Source organism: Globicephala melas, chromosome 21 (genome assembly GCF_963455315.2).
Source record: "Globicephala melas chromosome 21, mGloMel1.2, whole genome shotgun sequence".
Lineage (NCBI taxonomy): Eukaryota > Metazoa > Chordata > Mammalia > Artiodactyla > Delphinidae > Globicephala > Globicephala melas.
The window spans coordinates 25,911,815-25,934,053 of NC_083334.1; the positions used below are offsets into that span (position 1 = coordinate 25,911,815).

General features: G+C 42.4%; 1 long non-coding RNA gene across 1 annotated transcript in view; it reads left to right on the forward strand.

Annotated features, from left to right (window-relative positions):
* Window positions 1–21,951, forward strand: part of LOC132594398 (uncharacterized) — a 77,926-nt gene extending 55,975 nt beyond the window's left edge. Inside the window, exons 3-4 of the long non-coding RNA XR_009560552.1 lie at window positions 21,473–21,526; window positions 21,739–21,951. This is a non-coding gene — a long non-coding RNA (uncharacterized lncRNA). The remainder of the gene's footprint in view (window positions 1–21,472; window positions 21,527–21,738) is intronic.
* The last annotated feature ends 288 nt before the right edge of the window (window positions 21,952–22,239 follow it).

A 22,239-nucleotide genomic window follows, 5' to 3' on the forward strand; every position in this document is an offset into this window, starting at 1 on the left:
TAGACCACTTGGATGTCTTCTCTGGCTCACAAAGACCCCCATGTCTTAGACTGGCTAGAGAAAGTTCTACAACATGCTAAGCAAATAGTCTGAGGAGGGATTTTAATTGATGTCTTTCAAACAGACCACCTTGTATATTGTACCTCTTAAAACTTTCAGTTAATATGGGGAGGTAAGGAGTTTAGTATTTTTATTTATTGATTTACTTATTCATTTATATATTTATTTATTTATTGGCTCTGTGGCATGCGGGATCTTACTTCCTCGACCAGGGATCGAACCCGTGCCCCCTGCAGTGGAAGCGTGGACTCCTAACCACTGGACCATCAGGGAAGTCCCAGGAACTCAGTATTTTTAAACTCCCTGATGACTATCATTGCTGTTTGCAGGGTGAGTGCCTATAAGCACTGTACTTGAATATGACAGCAAAAATCTTAGGAGACACCCAGCAAGGTCACTTTCTTGAAAATCAGGCTTCTCCATCTATGTGAAGGCAAGTTGAGGGAGTGCCATCAGGGTAGCCCCAAATTCCCTTTGTAAAATTATTTTGAATCTGCTCTCTCACAAAGTAACGAGTACTTACGTTTGAGAAATTAAAATCACACCCTCTTCACCTAATATAGATTTTTCTTTCTGTTTTCCACAGCAAGATGGGCATGCGACTGCACAGTAAAGAGGTCATAAATAAAAAAGTTTAGAGAGTAAACTATTCATTCTACGGGATCCCTACCCCAAGCTCCAGATCTGCACTCAGAAATAAAGGAGCATGGGGTGAAAGAGATTGCTTATGAGGACGAAGACTCGGCTTTTCAGAGCTGGGGCAGTTAGGGATGGGGACAGCCTTTCTTAACATCTGCAGATAACTTTGCACTGAGATGAAAAGGTAACCACATCTGAGAGAATGTTACAGGTGGCTGAATTAATTAACTTGAAATCCCAACACCCCCGAACATCCGGTGTTGGGATTAGGGAATCAGAGCTAGTTTACTAGTGAATCCCAAATCTCAGACATTATTTGGATTCAAATTGGAACAGTCGCAGATGGATCCAGGTGGGAAAAGGATTAGGGAAATAGGGTGCTTGGATATTTTCTTTCTCCTCTGGGAAAAAATGATTCTATTTCTTCCCTTTGTCCTCTCATGCTCTCTTCTTTCTGTCTCTTCCATGGACCATTCTTTTCTTTCTTCCCTCCATCCATCCGTCTGTCTCTCTGCTCCATGGCACATCTGTTTCTTATCTCTTTTCACTCCTGTCACCATTGCTCTATCTCCACTGTTTTTCTTTCTCCTTCCTTTCATTTGTGGTTTATTTTTGCTTAAAGGCACAAACGTGCTGCTTGATGAGTTTCCATCATTTCCAGAAAATCTGATTTAACTACAAAAGTGAAAACAATACTGCCGGTATGAAAGTGGGAGTATTAAGGATGTAAATGAACAGCCATCAGGATTGGCAAGAATGCAGTAGAGGCATGACTTCTAAGGCCATATTAAGGTAGCATGGGTGTACCCACTACTGGCTGAGCACATCAGTGGCTAATGGGATTTTATTTTCATGAGGACTAAACATTGCATCATCAAATCGAGGAACCCTGGGTATCCTCAGCTTCCATGGCAATGTTTCTGAAGGAGAAAGATGAGATTTAAGGGGAAAATAAATCAAGGGAATCTATTATGTGTAGGGTTTTTAGAATTAGGGATGGGATGGGTTTGACGAAAAAAAAAATTGGGGTGCAACAGAGTAGGGTGTTAATTCGAATTTATCTTCCCTGGGGATGGACATTTGATTCTTATATGATGAACTGGGCTTTGAAGTTAGACAGACTTGAATTTTCACTTGACCTCGTATTGGCTGCTTGACCTTGGGAACATTGATTAAATTTCCTAAGGTTTGGTCTACTCACCTTAAAAAGGGGGATGATGAAACCTGCTTCAAGGGATTGCAGAGAATTTGAACGGCGTAACGCCTGGAAGTGCCTGGAACAGAGTGTGTGTTCAATAAGTGAGTTACTATTATTCTTATTTCCATGGAAAAAAAGCCTATGCAAATGCTTTGGTCATACTTAAAACACCCTGCTCCTGAAATAATCACCTGGTACCTTTAACTTCTTTTAGAAAGAATGATTTATAGGAATACGAGTGAGGAATTCTCTGGTAGAGTTTGGTATATTAATGGAGCGCTTGGAATGATGATTTAGACCAGGCTCAGCAAACTTCTCCTGTGAAGAGCCAGCTAGCAAATATTTGAGGCTTTGTGGGCCGCAGTCTCTGCTGCAGCTCTTCAACTCTGCCGTTGGAGCGTGAAAGCAGCTGCAGACGGTATGTAGATGAATAAACGTGGCAGTGTTCCAGTACGACTTAATTATTTATGGCTGCTGAAATTAGGATTTCATATACTTTTCCTGTACCATGAAACATTATTTTTCATTTGTTTTTTTTTCCCCACCCATTAAAAAAAATATAAAAATACCATTCTTGGCTAGTGGGCTGTGCAAAAACAGGCAGCTGGCTAGATTTGACCTGAGCGGTATTTTGCTGACCCCCATTTTCAATCTACGAGATGCTAAGACATCAGTTTGCTTTCTGAGTCACAGATGAGGACTGAGAAGCACAGAGATATTCTGTCATGTGGCTGGAGTCTCTCTTAGCTGAGTGGCAGAGCTGGGATTAGAACCCATATCTTTTTTTTTAGTAATTTATTTAAATGGATATATCCAAAATATTTTTACTTCAACATGCTGCCAAAAAAAAATTAATGAGATACTTTACACTTTTTTGTGCTGTCTTTGAAATTCAGTGTGTTTTATACTTACAGCATACATTTCAATTCAGATGCTAATTTTTCAATGATTAAAGAGAAATGTAGTCCTACCAAAACAATAAATTTGTGTTTAATTGAAAAATATTTTACACTGCTTCACTGTTTTTTTTTTTAACATCTTTATTGGAGTATAATTGCTTTACAATGGTGTGTTAGTTTCTGCTTTATAACAAAGTGAATCATCTATACATATACATATATCCCCATATCTCTTCCCTCTTGCATCTCCCTCCCTCCCACCCTTCCTATCCCACCCCTCTAGGTGGTCACAAAGCACCGAGCTGATCTCCCTGTGCTATACGACTGCTTCCCACTAGCTATCTATTTTATGTTTGGTAGTGTATATATGTCCACGCTACCCTCTCACTTTGTCCCAGCTTACCCTTCCCCCTCTCTATATTCTCAAGTCCATTCTCTAGTAGGTCTGCATCTTTATTCCCGTCCTGCCCCTAGGTTCTTCATGACCAATTTTTTTTTTTTTTTTAGATTCCATATATATGTGTTAGCATACGGTATTTGTTTTTCTCTTTCTGACTTACTTCACTCTGTATGACAGACTCTAGGTCCATCCACCTCACTACAAATAACTCAATTTTATTCCTTTTTATGGCTGAGTAATATTCCATTGTATATATGTGCCACATCTTCTTTATCCATTCATCTGTTGATGGACACTTAGGTTGCTTCCATGTCCTGGCTATTGTAAATAGAGCTGCAATGAACATTGTGGTACATGACTCTCTTTGAATTATGGTTTTCTCAGGGTATATGCCCAGTAGTGGGATAGCTGGGTCGTATGGTAGTTCTATTTTTAGTTTTTTAAGGACCCTCCATACTGTTCTCCATAGTGGCTGTAGAACCCAGATCTTTTGACTATTGGTCTCGTGATGGTTTGTCCCTGCTACCTTTTGCTGATTTTATTTATTATTTTTTAAAATTTTATTATTTATTTTATTTATTTATTTTTGGCTGCGTTGGGTCTTCGTTGCTGTGCGCGGGCTTTCTCTAGTTGCAGTGAGTGGGGCTACTCCGCGTTGTGGTGTGCGGGCTTCTCATTGTGGTGGCTTCTCTCGTTGCGGAGCATGGGCTCTAGGTGCCTGGGCTTCAGGAGTTGTGGCACGTGAGCTCAGTAGTTGTGGCTCACAGGCTCTGGAGCGCAGTCTCAGCAGTTGTGGCGCACGGGGTTAGTTGTTCTGCGGCATGTGGGATCTTCCCGGACCAGGGATTGAACCCATGTCCCCTGCATTGACAGGAGGATTCTTAACCACTGCACCACCAGGGAAGCCTCCCTTTTGCTGATTTTAGTTTCTTTTTGCTCTAAAACTTCCCTTGGTCTTGACACTCTTCTATTGTTTTGTTCTCTCAGAATACAGTCTCAGTCATCTTGGATATTGATTTCTGCTGTGATCCCATTGCTTAGCAAGGGAGGCAAACCCAGATGCCTCACGGGCCAAGTAATTAACCAACCTCGTTACAAGACCATATTGAGGGGTGGGAAATGTAGCAAATTGGAGACAACATGTCACATCTAACAGAGGAAATTCTATTCAGCTCAGATGACGGTGGCCTTCAGGAGTGAGTCAGAGACACCAGGTCTCCTGCCTTCTCAGGAGATGCCAGAAATCTGGATTTTTTGTGGGATTTTAAGATATTAGCATAATTTTAAAAAGCCTACGATGACCAAACAAAGCACATCTAAGGACTACAGCCAGCCTTCAGGAGATCAGTTAGTCTTTATCACAGTCTTTATCTCAGACTGTGATTTCTTCATGGCATGACAGAAACGTGCACTATAAATATTTTGAAAAGGCTTTCTTGTTTCATTGAGAAATAGAGTGGTTAAAATATATTTATTCAAAAGATGACAAGTAAAAATATTTGCTTGAAAGATGACAGCAACGAACACTGGTCAAGGACAAATAGCCTTTATTTACTTTTTTACCTGTGTATTACTGTACTTGAAAACCCACCTGTGAGATTTTGAAGTGGGACTGAACAGAAATTGCAAAGCAATTGCAAAGCACTTCAGATTTAAAACTTGTGAGATCCTTGAAGCCTCCTGGAATCTTATATTGCTTGTCTTTCTCCACCACCAAAAGCCAACTGTCATGGCAGTGGTTTTGTTTATTGAAGAAGTGAGATTCTTGTGGTGACATTTCTCCTCATTTCACGGATACCTAAAATCATACGGTTCTCTCCTGAGGTGCTGCCTCACTACGGAAGTTTAGAGGAGTTTGGGATTGACGTATATACACTGAAGTAGATAACCAGCAATGACCTACTGTACAGCACAGGGAACTCTACTCAGTATTCTGCAATAACCTAAATGGGAAAAGAATTTGAAAAAGAATAGATATATGTATATATGTAACTGAATCACTTTGCTGTACACCTGAAATTAACACAACATTGTAAACCTACATTGTAAACCAATATCAAATAAAAATTAAAAAATATAAAGTGAGGGAACTGCAGCTATGATGGGTGACATTGGGGAAGAGAGGAGAGCTCTTGTGATAGTGACAAACTGGTTGGGCAGAAATCAGCTAAATTAGAAGTTCCCAGGTTTGGACGCTCAGCGTGAGCAGCGTGAGCCAGACTGGCTGCATGATAATCATCTGGGAGCTTGTAGATTTCTGGACTTCTTCTTCAGAGACTCTGATTCAGTGGATCTGGGGTTGCATATGGGGATGTGCGTTTAAAAATCCACACAGATGATTCTGATGCCCAGCCAGGTTTGGGAACCATTAGTCCACACTGGTCCTAGGCTGGCAGTTCTAGTATCGAGAAGACTCTCTCAGAATTCCCAGAGAAAAACCCTTTGGGGAGTGGTGCCCCTCAGCTAGGGAACAATAGGAGGGGGCGCTCTGTATTGGCACAGAACCAATGGGAATGGCCAAAGCTTAAAACAGAGGCACAATCAGAGCCTACTTTCTGTAGATGGAGTGAAGTCTCTCTCAAGGAAGAAATCAAAGCTTGAGGACTCTTGGTGGTGAGTGGGTGCTAGATTAACCTGTGTCACAGTGTACTTAAAACACACAGCCTCTGCCAAGGGGGAAGGGGGGGAAGGATAAATTGGGAGATTGGGATTGACATAAACACCCTACTATATATAAAATAGATAACTAATAAGGACCTATTGTATAGACAGGGAACTCTACTCAATACTCTGTAATGACCTATATGGGAAAAGAATCTAAAAGAGTGGATAGATGTATATGTATAGCTGATTCACTTTGCTGTACAGTAGAAAGTAACACAGCACTGTAAATCAACTATACTCCAACAAAAATTAAAAAGAAAAACACAACCTCTAAAAAATTTTCTATTTAGGATATACTTTGAGCAGTATCTCATTTCCCACTCAGCCTTCTTGTCCTCATTTGTTACTTTCCTTCAGAATTATTATTTTAAAAGAATGTTATACACACACTGAATGCTTCCCTCTTATAATGTTGAAATCACTGCTCTCCCTAGGTAGGGAGTTTGGTAAGTAGGCACCAACCATCACTACCCTGCAATATATGCTGGCTTCATACCAAGAGGTGGAGTCCTTTTCCCTGCCCCTTGCATCTATCTGGGCTGACTTTGGGATAGACCTTGACCAATAGAAGTGATTCTCTAGAAGTGGTGTGGTGCCTGTAGGCAGCCTCCAATTCCGCCCTCTTGGAAACCAGCCCCCAGGTAAAAGGTCTGCCTCTCTTTAGAGCATCAGGCTGTGAGGAAGCCACTGCATGGAGAGGTTATACAGAGAAAGAAGATATCCAGTGTTGGGGGGTGCAGCTCTGCATGTTCCTAGATGTCTGTGGCAGCTCTGGTCTTGAACTGCCTTTTGAAGGATATCTGTATAACAAAGATCCTTGAAGGATAGAGATAGGGTCTCCCTCCTGGGCAGAGGGGAGGTTTATTTCCTGACCAGGATAATAAAGATAATGTTTCCTTCTGGGACAAATTTGGGTGTGTTTGCTAGCAGTTCCCTTGTAAGATTGGGAGTTTCCTAAGCTCAGGGTCCCTCAGCTGTTGGTACAACCCAATGTGAGCGGCCTGAGTCACTCCATATTGCTGCTGAGAGACCTGAGGGGGACAAGGGGAACCCATGCAAACACGAAGCTCATGCTGACTCCTGTGCCATGAACAATAAAGTCCTCTGTTGCTCACATAAGATTCTGCCAGCATCTATGAAACTGTGACTAATCTGCAAGCAGGGTCAATCTCATACCCTTCACAATTCTTTACCCCTGGCCAGCCCCTAGTCATAGATGTGGTTCAGAGGCAGCTGATAGATGAGTGATGAAGCCATCTTGTTCATTTCAGCCCCAGTAGACACCATATGGAGCAGAGAAACTGCTCTACTGAGCCCAGCCTGGAGTGCAGAATCATGAAAAAATAATAAATTATTTTGAGCTGAGTTTTGAGGGTTTGATATGTAGAAGTGGATAACTGAAGTAGAGAGCCTAGCTGTCATCTTCTCCTTCCGAGACAAGCTCAGACGGTTTCCATAGTCCTTTCTGTTCGTTCCTCATAAATCCCTACATATCTGAAATCTTACTTTAATGTCCAAATAGATGTGCCTATATCTTGAAAAATATATATATATATTTCAAAATTGAACATTCAGGCTCAACAATGGCCAGTGGCCCCCATTGCTGATAGGATAAAATTTAAGGTTCTCTGTTCTGCCTCTATCCTCCTTATCAGATGATATTATCCATAGCTTCCCTGCCAGAAATTTTTTTCCTATTGTAGCCCGTGCATGTCATTCTCCTTGTTGACTCTGAACTTAAACTACTGTTCCTCTGGACTAGCATGCCCTCTCTCTGCCATTACTAAGTCATCTCCATTCTTCCAGCTTGTACTCTTGTTGATTTTCCTTTTCTGCATCCTTAGTGTTACACAGATTATTAATCACATATTGATTTATGTTGTATTTTAAAAAGTGGAATTTTATATGCAAAAGCAAATGTATTCATTATAAAACAAATGCAAAACTACAGCTATTCAGATGGAAAAAAACAACAAAACTCGTTCTACCTAACGTGAGCAACTTCTAATTTCCCGTTACTATATTTTCTGAACTTTTTTTACACACATGTGTGCACATATGCACACATTTACATGTGATCATTTTATTGACCATTTTATTTGTATAAGTGAATGCCATAAGTAATTTTAAACATTATGTAATTTTAAAAATTTATTTATTAAAATTTTTATTGGAGTATAGTTGATTTACGATGTTGTGTTAGTTTCAGGTGTACAGCAAAGTGAATCAGTTACACATATACATATATCCACTTTTTTTTCTTTTTAGCATTCTTTTCCCATGTAGGCCATTACAGAGTATTGAGTAGAGTTCCCTGGGCTATGTAATTTATTTTATTTTTACGTGAAGTTACTGGAAAATGGATGTTATTGGCAACATTCTCAACACTAGAATTGCTCTAACGAGTACTGAGTTGGACACAAGCTACAAATCCACATGTCGCTTTGGCATGTACGACAGCAAATTAAATAAGAGCGAGGCAGTGGATGTCTTGGATCAAAAGGTACGTGCATATTGAATGTCTTTTGATATAGATTGGTAAACTGCAACATTTAAGCCTGTTTGTCCTTGCTCCTGCAGTGTTAGAGAGGGTACATTTTCCCCACCCTGCCAAGATTGGAGATAAAAATATATATATGATTCATCCTTGAAGAACTTGGGGTTAGGGGCCCTGACCCTCTGCACTGTGGAAAATCCAAGTACCGTAAGTCCCATATATACAAAGGAGTCTCGTTCTGAGAGCGTGTTCATAAGTCCAATTTGTTCATAAGTCCAACAAAGTTAGCCTAGGTACCCAACTAACACAATTGGCTATACAGTACTGTACTGTAATAGGTTTATAATACATAAAAGAACACAGAAAATAAAGAAAACATTTTTAATCTTACAGTACCTTGAAAAGTACAGTAGTACAGTACAACAGCTGGTATACAGGGGCTGGCATCGAGTGAACAGGTAGGAAGAGTGACTGACAGGAGGAGGGAGGGGAGGCGGGAGATGGTAGAGCTGAAGGATCGTCAGCAATAGGAGACGGAGTGCAAGCTGCCATTTCCCTCACGCCTGACGCTGATGGCACAGGTTCTGGTTCCTTGCTGGATTCAAGCCTATCTGCTCTCTTGAAAAAATGATCCAGGGATGTCAGGGTAGTAGTTCTTTTTTTCTTGTCATGGATGACGTGGTAGCACTGGGTTGCATTCTGAACGGCTGCTGCAACCCTTGTGTACTGTTCTACGTTCAGGTCCTGTGCCTCAAAATCTAACAGTGCCTCCTCAAATAAAGAAAATCCCCTGCCGTTTCTTGCATCGTGAATCTCTTCAGTTCTTCAGTTACTTCTTCTTCCTCTTGTCTCTCTTTGTCCTTTCTCTGGGCCTCCAATGCCATCAGGTCTTCATTAGTTATCTCCTCGTGTTGCACAGCAAGGAGTTCAATGAAGTCGTCCTCTTGCAGATCTATCTCCAGCTTCTCGCTGAGGGTCACTAAGTTGCTTAAGACCTCTTTGGCCTCCCTATCCACCTTCTTAAATCCACGAAAATTGTGAACAAACTGCGGGCAAATGTTCTTCCAAACCCCATTCATGGTGATGGCCGTAACCTCACGCCAAGCAAAGCTGCTTTTACGCTTGCTTCTGGAGATCCTGGGCTTGAAATAAAGATACTGGTACTACTGTACTCTGTACAGCACTGTGCAGTAAAGTACACAAAAGCACAACCACTTGTAGAGGATGCACGCACGGGACAAAGTACGCCAGACGCGTGAACTAATTTACGTGACTGGACATGCGAACGCATGTTCGCATCTTTGGAAGTTTGCAACTTGATGGTTTGTATGTAGGGGACTTACTGTATAACCTTGTAGCTGGCCTTCTTTAGCTGCAGATTCAACCAGCTGCAGACTGTGTAGTACTTTAGTATTTACTATTGAAAAATACCTGTGTCAAAGTGGGTCCACGCCGTTCAAGGGTCAACTATATATAAAACTTCAACACTCCTTTGCTTCACTTCTTAGTTATTATCCTAGTGCTTTCTGTGTACAAAGAGCTTTCATAAACACCATCTCCTTTATCTTCACAGCAATGCCATGAGTAGAAAGAGCAGGTGTGTTTCTTCCCACTTCACAAAAGAGGAGATCAACACTTAGAGAAACCAAATAGCTCACATGGTTTGCATGGGGAGCAAGAGAGTCCAGAGAAGAACTCAGTCCTGTATGTCCTCTCCGGGAGTCACAGGCACCCCGTCCAAAGGTGTCCCTTGGAGAGAACTGTGTGGGAGCGCTGGTCTCCCCGCATTCCCGTTCTAAGAGGTGGTGCGGAGTTGGGGATCCCAGCCCATCCCGACAGCTGCTGGCCCATCTGATGGGGTTCCTGATGCTCTCGGGATCTTCTTCCTTACTTGGACTCCTTGTGAGCCCACGAATATATCCCTGGCTTGCAAAGACCATCGATTTTGATTTCATTCTCTTAATGCAGAGTTGTATTAAGGATGTGTCGATGAAAATGAGAAAATGAGACAGCTCAGCCATTTTCTTCATTAATCACAGTAGAGCCTACAACCCCAAGGTAAGGGGGAAAATAGAGGGAGGATGGCTGGGAACAAGAGGAGAATGTGTGCATTTCAGTTCGGTCTCCCACGGCTCTTCTCCAAGCTGCCAGCCAGCGTTAGCAGAGTGATGGAGAGAGCCCCGTCCCTCTGGCACACCAGCAAATCTTGCTAATGTAATGGAAATGATAATTATTCCCAGTGCCTAGCATTTCACTTCCTCTGGACTGTAGGGGTATTAAAGTTGATTAAACACATATGCTTTGGGTAGACAGCACATGCAGTTACATATGGAGCCGTGAGTTTTCTCTGCGCTCAGGAAAGAGACACCAAGACCACAAAAGCCAGGCAAAGGCTGAGCAGGACCTAGGAGATCATAAATGAGGGAGTCCACGTCATTTTACAGGCCAGACAGGGGCAAAAACCTAAAGAGTTTTTTATTTTTTTATTCCCCACATCTCTGTACAGGAAAAAAAAGCTCAAAAATGCTTATTAAAGTTAAAATTCAGTTTTAATAATTTTAATAGAATTTGCATTTCCCCTCTCCTCTCAAAATATATACACTTGACAAAGACAAATAGGTTATACCCGTTTATCTCAAATTTGCAATTTAGGTACACGTGTAAGTATATACGTCATGGATTATGAGTTGGAAGAACTAGTCCATTTTACAGTGTGTGGGAAATGACTCACATGTCCTCAGGATGCAATTATTTTTTTTAAAAAATGTGTTTCTCCAAATGACTGTTCTGCAACATCTCTCAAAGCCAAGAAGTGATGTTTATCTCATTCGGAATCCTATGTTTGATTAACCACAGCTTGATTTTTCCACACCATTGGCATGACGGAATATTAAGAGGCTATTCTAAACAGACTTTGGAATAGTTGATGCTGGGTCTTGAGATTAAACTTTTGAACACTCCACTGCTTGCTCTGCAGCCTCACCAGTCTCTCCCAGTCCTGACATAATGAAGGGTAACAGCCCACAGCTTCCCTGCTATGGATGGCTATGTTGGCTCCAAGTCTAGGCTCGACGGCAGGTTGGCTGTTTGTGCAACAGCTGGGGTACAGTTATTCTCCTGGGCTATGGAGATATTTTGCTTGGCCACATTTCACTTGCTTCAGAATAAGGAAAGTCCCTTCCCACTCCATGTATTAAAATATATGTATTATATAGGGGAGGATAAATTAGGACTATGGGATTGACAGATAAACACTACTGTATATCAAATAGATAAATGACAAGGATTTACTGTATAGCACAGGGAACTATATTCATTATCTTGTAATAACCTATAATGGAAAAGAATTTAGAAAAGGAACGTATATATCAATATAAGGAATATATATATATCTGAATCACTTTGCTGTATACCTGAAACTAACACAATATTGTAAATCAACTATACTTCAATAAAAATTTAAGTAAAAATATATGTATTATATCTACAAGAAGGGAATTCATATAACTGGGTACAAAAATATTTTAAATATTTAAAAAATGCCCATTTTTGCCAATATCAACTCCCTTATATTTTTAATTCTTGAAAAAAAGAATCTTTGTTGTTTGCTGTGTTCTAATTCAGAAAAATTTAAGGAAAAAGTTAAGGTCACTCCAATCCTGTCATTAAGAAATACCAAGACTCATATTTTAATGTGTTTACTTCTTTCATCTATAATTTTGGATAGAGTTGCAATCATAAGAATTTATCCTCCGTGAACAGACATGCAGGGAGCTTACGTGCATATTAGTAAGTGAGATAAGAATTTACCCTGACTTTTTTAATAGGCATTTGCCCACCTCTTCAAACTATTTTAAAGTATAATTTTAATAGTTTCACTCATCAATTAAGCTTTTACAATAATAAGAATTATTCTCAATTATAAAAGTAGAAAATTTGGAAAATTAGAAACATGAAGGAATATAAATCACACAATAGCCCATCAAGTGATCAACAAATAGTTTTAGTGTATTTTTTTCTCTCGCAATCCCCCTTCCTTTTATACACAAGCACATTACACGCACACACGATGATTACCTATATGTGTGGATGTGTTAAATTTTGAAAAAAGTCGAATTGAGTGATTTTTAATCTTTTATTTAAAACTAGTTTAAAAAAAAAACTAGTTTGAAAATTTTCCAATGGCTTTACAAAATCTTTGACAACCTTAATCTAATATCTACATAATATTTCATCATATGGATGTACCATCACTCACTTACTAGTCTTATATTGTTGATATTTAGATTGCTCGCAACTTTTTGTTATTGTAAACATTGGAGCAAACTGCATTCATATGTAAAACGTGTGAACCCATCATTAGGGACTTCCTAGGACAGTTTCTTAGAAGGGGTATAGTAGGGCCAAAGGAGACAATGTGAGTCTTCTGCCGTGCACTGCATAGAACTTCCCAGAAGCTTTTCCCCTGGTGTGTACCCTCCTACAGGACTTGAGAAGGCTTGTCGTTCTCAGCCCTATGGTCTGTCCTCTGTACCTCACTGCTGCTCCTCTAGTGAGCAGTGGAAATACTAGCTGTTCTTTCCACTTTCAATAGATGAAGAAATGGCGGACAGCTCAGGTAACCTTACCACAGTCACCTGAACAAACAAGCGGTTAAGAAAAGTAGCTAACTGACCTGAATCTTAACTCGGTGCTAGATCCTTGAAACAAAATAAAGTAAAATAAACGCCCGTTTGTGATGCCCAGAGGCCATGGAACTGATGCAAAGCAACGAAAGAGATACAGATCGACAGGTCTTCTGGCATCACCAGCCAGTTGGCGACCCTAAAGGGAGAGACAAAAATAGCTTGTTGCTTTGAAATGTGCCTTGGTCTATCTGGGGAAAAAAAGTGTGAGAGTTCTAATTTGTGGAAGTCACAAACTAAAGGGCTTTGAAATGTACTTAAGAAAAAAAAAAATCTAAGTGCTGAGACAGCTTTGTTCCCCAATAACCACCATAGCAATTTGAGATATAGTTTTTAATCAGATGTGTAGGGAATCCATGTGGTATTCTCTTCATGGTGGCTGTATTTATTTATGGATTCATTCGTTTGTTTATTTATTTATTTTGAATTTTTAAGAGGGAGCCACACAAAAGTTCCTTAGGATAAAACGTTTCTGACCTATATTAAACTAACAGAAAGCCAAACTCAAGCATTAACTCTTTGATGGAAAACAAGTCTCAGAATTCATCAAACTGGACACTGGTCATGGAGTTTAGCACAGACGCTGGCGTATTCTATTCTGCAGCTGCCCCCTGGTCCTGCTGTTCACATCTGGATCAATTTTCTGAATCCTGGCAGCCTGAGCTGGTGTTTCACTGAGGGATATTTACTCTCACACAGCTGTTCATCAGTAGAAGCAGAAAATCAACTCAGATACAATTAATACCATGTTGTGATAAGGAGGCATCACCAAAGGAAACAGTCGCTGAATTGATTCTGATGATGCCGAGGAGGGTAACTATAATGATAACGCTGATTAATATAACCATTACTGGGTAGAGACTCCTCGAAGGAACATATTTTAGTCCTGGCTTTGTTTACACTGTTGCAATCTTTCATGCTCCAGTTACCCACATAGATCATGCACAGCTGCAGATAAACTTTGCTTTGGTCTGAATTCTCTATATAATCGATGAAAACACAGGTAGATGATGGAAGGACACCCAAATACCAGTATGATTTTTTTTTTTTTTTTTCTGCTGGAGATAAATTTGTCTGAAATTGCCAAAGTTCTCATAAACTGAATCTCTTAGAGATGGCCAAGTAAGACTGGTTACTCCGTATTCCTCCGTGTCCTGCTGGGGGCTGGGACTATTAGAACTCCTGTACTAGACACTGTATCTCCACCCCCTAAGGGTGTTTCTCCATGGCTACCCTTCTTGCACCTGGAGGGCAATTCCCCTTTATTGGACCTGTTTGGAGAGCTGTGGACCGTTTAGCATTTGCAGGGTCTACCTGCCTTTAGTTCCCAGTCACTGTGACAATCTAAAATGTCCCTGCATGTTCCCAGATTGCCTTCCCTGCGTAGAGATCCATTGACCTGGGCGTCAATGGGCGTCAAATCCATTGACTTTGTTCACTTTGACTTTTAAGGTTGGAAAGAATTCACTGAGATCTGTGAATTCAAATCTCCTTATTTCACAGATGAAGCGTAAGAATGTGTGACCCTTTAAGACTCTCCCTTAAAACTGATGCCTAAACTCCCCACCATGGGGGATTGTTATGACTTATTACCTGGGTTCCAGTCCTGGGTTTTCCACTTCTCAGCTGGGTGATCGTGCGCGCGTCGCTGAACCTCGTGCTGCAGTGTTGTCAGGGTTCAAAGGGGGACAAAGTAGTCCCTTCCTCACAGGATTGTTTGGATGATAATCAAGAAAAGACACGTAAGAGACTGACCTCAGGTGACCAGTCCGGGAATCTTCTCTCTGCGCATGCGTGGTCTGCTTTCATTAAGAGCAAGCCTTGAGTTCCGCAGTCACAGTGGCTGCCAGAGATGGCCAGCGTTTGTGAGCCAGGGGGAGGTCCTGGCTGGGAGAGAACGGCAGGGGAGACAGAGCTGCAGCTTGCCAAGGATGACTCGGATGTTAGCAATGGTTACTATCCTGTTCACCAGGATACCTGCCTCTTGCTGATTTCAAGTGCCCCAAGAAGAGAGACAAATCCTGTTAGCTCCTTCCTCCTCTGCGTGGGTAGCTAGTCAGAGCCAGCGGTTAGTCCTGCGTCTCAGAGATCTCTCCTAGGCTAGGGGCTCTCAAACTTGACTTTGAAGGGGCTATTACAAATACAGATTCTGGGTATCTATCTTCTTGGACTCCAATGGTTTCAAGTGGGCCCAAGGTTCTGCATTTTCAAACAAACTCCCCAGGTGATTCTGAAGTCGGTGTCTAACTTGAGAAACATTGAGCCAGAAAATGTTTTCATCTTTAAAGATAAGAAGAACTTCCCTGGCAGTCCAGTAGTTAAGACTCCCCGCTTCCACTACAGGGGGGCAAGGGTTCTATCCCCAGTCTGGGAACTAAGATCCTGAATGCCGCGAGGACAGAAAAGAAAAAATAAAGATGAGAGAACATGAGGCCCGCAGCTGCCCAGCATCTTGGTGGCAGCATGGGGCCTGAGAGCTGGCAGCCTGATAGCCTGATCACGGCCTGTACTATGTAAAGGAGACCTCAGGAAGGCAGATGTCCCACCACCCAGTGTCAGAACTTCTTCATTTCTCTAGTTCTCTGCCCTTAGGGCCTTTCAGCCTTTTCATTTAAGCTTCTAACACGCTAATTTGGTCATCAGAAGTAAATCCTGGAGGATCATTTTGCGAGCCATTTCTTAAAAGGATGTTGAGACATTTGCTCTGATGAGCAGTGGTGTTTCTGCCCACCTGGAGAGAATCAGAGAAGGGTGGAAGGCAAGGGTTTGGGAAGGCCTTGGTCCCTGCACGGTGCCACGGTGGGAGCTTTGGTCCCCTCCCTTGGCCACCTGCTACTTCATCTAATATGGGTACGTGGCAGGGAAACCAGAGAAAAATTCCAGTCATTGAGATCCTACTCACCACCACATCACCAAATGTGCTTATATATTATTTTTAAATGAACTTCACAGTGAGAAGATAAATTTCACTCCTTAACTCCCTGCCAGCAAACCTACTCTGAACATGGCTTTCACCTGCTAGTCAATATTCCCAGGCGGTGCAATCACTACTTATGGGCGTTCTGTGCAGAGACAGTTGGATACCAGCCTAATACCCTAATAGAATAATGTGAATGATAATAATATCTCCCATTTCTTACAAGGTATCAGGTACTAGGCCAAAAGCACTCTATATGTAATTTCTCATTGAATCCACACAAAAACCCACGAGATAAGTGGTATTAATACCTTTTTATGAATGCAATACTGAGGCTTAGCGAGGTGAAGTCATTTGTCCAAGCTTACACTGCTAAGAAGTGGTTCAGGAAGGGCCCAAGGTAAGACTCCCTGACTCCCAGGACCATATTCTTGGGCGGTATGTTCTATTGCATCCTGTCAAATCTCAGTCTGCCCTTGGAAACCTGAGTTGCCCGCTCCTGCCTAGGACTGGGATGTCTTGTCAGGGATGGGGATGGAGAAGATGGATTTGGTGTTTGTGGTCCATCACTGTTCCCCCTGTTAGTGACATTTCTTCCACATTTGGAAACTGAAACTGGTTTCAGGATCCCCTTAGTTAGAAATGGAGACAACAGAGGAGAGAAAGAAGCAGATTCGGACTTGTAGAGAGTGAGGGGTCTGGGAAGGTAGAGAGAAAGCCATTTGCCTGGACCCAGTTGACAAGACAACGGAAATTCCTCTGTTTCCCGTTGAATTTCATTTGACGTGAGCCATTGGGTGAAGGGGCTCAGAGAGCACTAGAATGTGGGGGGAGATGGAAATGGAAGGATGGAAGATTTGAACTTGGCAGAATTAGACATTTTTGGGTGCTTACATGTCTTTTGCTGAAATCCAGCCCCCAAATAGACAGCAGGTCACAGATACAATCTTCCTCCTCTGATCCAGTGGGTGCCTCCCCCTGAAGTTTATTTCTACTTGTTTCAGCCATCAGAACTCCTGTTCGTTGAAAAGTTGGCCCTGTGATAAATGTCGATGACAGTGAGCCATCTGCCTTGCACGGCATCTGTTCACGTGGTGGTGACTCCTTTCCAACCGTATCCTTTTCCTCTCATCAGCACCCATTGACCAGCCATCATCCTTCCCAGGGTCCACTCAGTGAAGGAAGGAGACAGAGATGGATTCTACAGTGACTGGAGAGAAGCTCATGATTCCCTGGTGAGCAAGGTCTCGAAGGATTTCTCCCCACTGGCTCCCCCCTGGTGAGCAAGGTCTCGAAGGATTTCTCCCCCCGGCCATCCTTTTGCCAAACTCAACTGAAATCCAACATGGGGGATCAGAAACAGAACTGAGAAATATATTTATTAGCTGTGATCTGTGAAGCCTGGGAACCCAGTGGGACTAGAACGACAGCCTGGAAGCTGGTTTCCTCCTTCTGCTCTTGCCTCCCACGGTGTATTTCGCACAAAGCAATCAGAGTGATCCTTGAAAAACTTCCGTCAGGTCATACCCATCTCTGTTCTAAACTGGCCAAGGATTCCCTTCTCACTCAGAATATAATCTAAACTTCTCAGTGCAGTTTGGCCACTAACACTTCTCCCATATTCTCTCTCTCCCACCCCTCATTCGCTCCACACCAGCCACATTAGCGTCTTTGCTGTGACTCAGAGGCAGAGATAATCCTGCCTCAAGGCTTCACATTTACTCTTTCCTCTGCCTGGGGTGCTCGTCTCCAGCCGTCCATATGGACTGTCCCCTCAACTTTCTTCAAGCGTTCCTTCAAGATATTATCAGTAAGACCATCCATAAACACCCCAAATATAATAACACCCACTCCTCTTACTCTTCTCACCTTTAACTATTATTTATTTCTTTATAGCATTTACAGTTAGAACTATTACACATTTAGGTATTGATTGTCTGTCTGTCCCCCACTAGACCGTAAGTTGGGACATTGTCTGTTTCCATCACTATTGCTTAGAAGGGTGCTTGGCACACGGTAGGTGCTGACTAAATATTTGTTGACAAATGACTGACTGCTTTGTGTATCCTCAACCAACAGTCTCTTGAGGAGATCAGAGGTGACTAGATGATTTAGCGATCACGAAATCCCCAGTCTTCTCCCTGTATCAGCACTTACATCTCTCACAACACCTCCGTGCAGATCTTGGAAAATTGCAAAAAATGGCCACAATTTCTTTCCTTCCCTGTATTCATGCCTTGGCAATGTGATTTCATAACTTCTTTCAAAAGGTGAGTTTTTCTCAGCTCTTGGGCTAGGTTTGTGTCTTGCTTTGGCTAATGAACGTAAATGGACATGAAATACTCAGAGACTTGGCAAGTTCTTGTGCAATGGAACCCTACTGCTCTTGAGACCCTGAACCCTCGTGTGAGCATGACATGGCTAGCCTGCAGCGTAATGGGACACGTGGCCCAGCTGCCCCTGTGCCCCAGCTGGCACTGAGCCAACGTTTAAAAGCCAAGTCTTTGACTTCAGACACATGAATGACCCCAGCTGAGAGCAGCTGAGCCCGCACCAGAACCGCCCCGCTGAACCAGCCTAAACTGCTGATCTGTAGAATCGTGGCCTAAATGGCTACTGGGTTAAGCCACCATGTTTGGAATGGTTTGTCTCATGGCAAAACGTTACTGGTGTATATGTGAGAAGGTAAGAGTTAAATAGTGAGAGAAAGAGATTTTAGTTGGTTTTGCCAGATGCTGGTGTAAGATTTCATAGTTCCAATAACCAGGTCAAGCCCAAGTGGTAACGTTATCACTGCTGGGCCACGGAGTGGATATCCTTGGCCTTTAATGAGGCTTTTTTTGAATGCAGAGAATTAGTGCTTTCTAATTGTCCTGGTACCCTTTCTCTTTTGGAGGCAGAGAGGCAGTTCTGTTAAGCAGGTGTGTCTTTATGGCTTCAACACCTTAGCGTGGTGGATCACATTAGCAAGAGATTTGGATAATTTTTTCTAGTAGGTTCGGGATAAAGATCACGGAGGTCTAATTTTTGAGATGTTAGAGAATCCAGGGCATCAGCCAGCAGGGCCACTAATTTTCCTGGAATTGGTTATCTCAGGGGTAATCCCATCATAAATGAAAGGGGATCCCCAGGAGGAGAATGATGGAAAAACCAAAGGCTGCTGTAGCATCAGGTGTGGAGGTCCAGCCACGTAAGCAACGTGCTCTTATCTCATGGCCATTAGTCAATTTTTGTGACCTTGTGTGAAGCTTTTCATATCTAGGAACTTTGGATAATTTATCCTAAGACACGAATATCTGGCTCCCTGCCACAGTTTCTGGATGGATGGATGGTCCTCAGGCTGGGATGTGCCGGTTGAGAGCTGCCTGTGGGAGGAGTATTACGTGGGAGCAGCATGGAGTCTGTGCTGGTGTTTGAGTGTGTTTGGGCTGGGCGGGGGGTTTTCCCTTGTTCAGAACCCAGTTGCTGATTCTGGGGAGGGGCGGATATTTACAGCTCCCTTCGGGGATCAGACGCTAGGAATCTGCTAATGCTTAAACTGTGTAATACGTTGAAGGCTATAACGTACCTTTGGAATACATGCTTGTTGGCATGTAAGAGAATTGATGGAACTCCTATGACATGTTGCCTAAACGCACACATCCTGTGCGTCACACCGTGAGTGCACTTCCACAAAAAAGGAAAAGATACTACATCCGTCTCAGAAATGAAACCTCTGAATCAAGCTGATGGACGACCCAGCTGCTCACTGATTGAGGGATGATCTGTGAAGGGAAGCCACGGGACACTGATTTGTGGAAAGTCAGTCGCACAGTGAGATCAGTGAGCTGTGAGGACGCATCCACTCATTAACCAAAACCTGTTCAAGGGTTTGGGTGGTTTACTGTCTACACTCCTGGATGCATTCATTGCAAAAATGGTCGTTTTTGTTGTAAGTCCTTAATAATTCCTGGAGATTCTTCAGGAGGTAGTAAAGAATGTATTTGGGCTCTGAGGGAAACATTAATATTTTCATTCAACGACACTTTATTGAGTGTTTACTCTGTGCCAGGCACTGTTCTAGGTACTTAAAGTACATCAGGGAATAAAACTCACAGAGATCCCTGTCCTGGTGATGGTGTGTGTGTGGAAACTGACAATAAGTAATAAGCATGATAAAGTAAGTAAATGTAAAGTTTGTCCAAAGGAGACGTTTTCTTGTATGTGCCAAGGAAAAAAAGGATAACATAGCGATAAGAGCTATCAGGAGTGCTGAAGCCAGTGGCAGTGTTTAAAATGTGGTTGGAGTGGAACTCACTGGGAAGGTGAGAGTTGGGCAAAGACATGAAGGAGGTAAGGCTCACGTGGAGAGATGGCAAGTCCTCTTGTTTATACCTGCATCACTTCTCCCGAGAATCTAGTCAAATACTTTATAGACAGTAGTGGCTTAATAAAACTTGATACAAATTGAATTAAAGATGACCAGATAGTTCTTCAGCATGAGGTGGGTGGTTTTTAACAGATGAATGGATAAAGAAGATGTGGTCTATAGACAGATGGAGAGATAGACAGAGATGGAGACAGGTAGATATATAGAATGGAACACTACTCAGACATAAAAAAGAATGAAATTTTGTCATTTGCAGTAACATGGATGCATTTAGAGGGCATTATGCTTAGTGATACAAGTCAGACAGAGAAAGACAAGTACTGTATGATATCACTTATGTGTGGAATCTAAAAAATACAACAAACTAGTGAATATAACAAAACAGAAGCAAACACAGATATAGAGAACAAACTAGTGGGTACCAGTGGGGAGAGGCAAGGTGGGGGGGGCACGATAGGGAAAGGGAATTAAGAGGTACAGACTATTATGTATAAAATAAATAAGCTGCAAGGATATATATTACAGCACAGGGAATATAACCAATATTAAATAATAACTATAAAAAAATTAAAGAAGACCACACACTTCTTCAGCATGGGATGGGGTACCTTTTCCCAGAAAGGGAGGTGGATAGTTTTATCCATGATGTGTCTCTATTTTATTCTTTTTTTTTTTTTTTGCGGTACGCGGGCCTCTCACTGTTGTGGCCTCTCCCGTTGCGGAGCACAGGCTCCGGATGCGCAGGCTCAGCGGCCATGGCTCACGGGCCCAGCCGCTCTGTGGCATGTGGGATCTTCCCGGACCGGGGCACGAACCCGTGTCCCCTGCATCAACAGGCGGACTCTCAACCACTGCGCCACCAGGGAAGCCCTATTCTTTATTCTTTTACTATCCTCCTGCTCTTGCCCCTTGCAATCTGGAGTCTGTCTGGATCACCCCAATGAACAGTCACCATTTTTCCTTGGTCAAGCTCTAGCTAAGGGTGAAATCCTAGAGCTGCTGTGATTTTTCTCTTCAGCAGTCGCATTCTAGCTAGTGATGCTGCAGGAATATGTACTGACCTTCCCCCTTCCGGTGGCCCACGCGGCCGAGGCACTGCCAGGAATGCCAGGACACAGCCTCTTTCTTCTCTCTCCTCCTGCAGTGAAACCCCTGGCAGGAAGCAAGAGGAAGCTCACCTGCCTCAACTGCTAGAGGGGTAAGATGTTAACTTCCTTGATTCAGGGGGAAATAAAATTGATTGACAGACTAGAGAGAGCTGCTCCCCATTTACCCAGCAGAAGATATTATATGGCCGCAAGCAGTGTTCAGGATCACGAGAAGGTAATAAGCAAGGTGTATAAGCTTGGCTCTCAAGGGAAGGAGAGCTGCTACCAAACCCACACTCAAATTGTTTCTTTCTTATTTCAGGGCCTCTGTGCATGCCATGCGTAATAAAGGTAATAAAAAGGTAAGTTTATAAAGAAGAAAGAGACGCGTCAAGGACGGAAGGCTCTTTATTTGCTCTCCTGTCGTGGAATTCTTCTCAATCCACTGGTATTTCAACACAGAAGGGGCGACAGTGTCCCCAGTGTTGTCATAGTTTTTTTTATTTTATTTTATTTTTATGGCAATCCACCCATCTACCTCTCAAGAGACTGATAGCTCGTTCTCAAAAATCAGAGCTGCTTCTTGATCTACTAGGTGGTGTGTCAAAAAACTGGGTCAGAACTCAGGCTCTGTGCTGCGGTAATGGGTCACCTTAGACAAGTGGTGTACCGTTCATCAGCACCCTCCGTCACTGAGTCCACAACTGGGTACGCTGCAGGTGCCAAGTAAAGATTCATTTATAAATTAATTAGTCTCCTCTATGCCTTTGATGCCTCCATTTCCTGAACTGTAAAATAGTACATAATACATTAAAAATAGCCT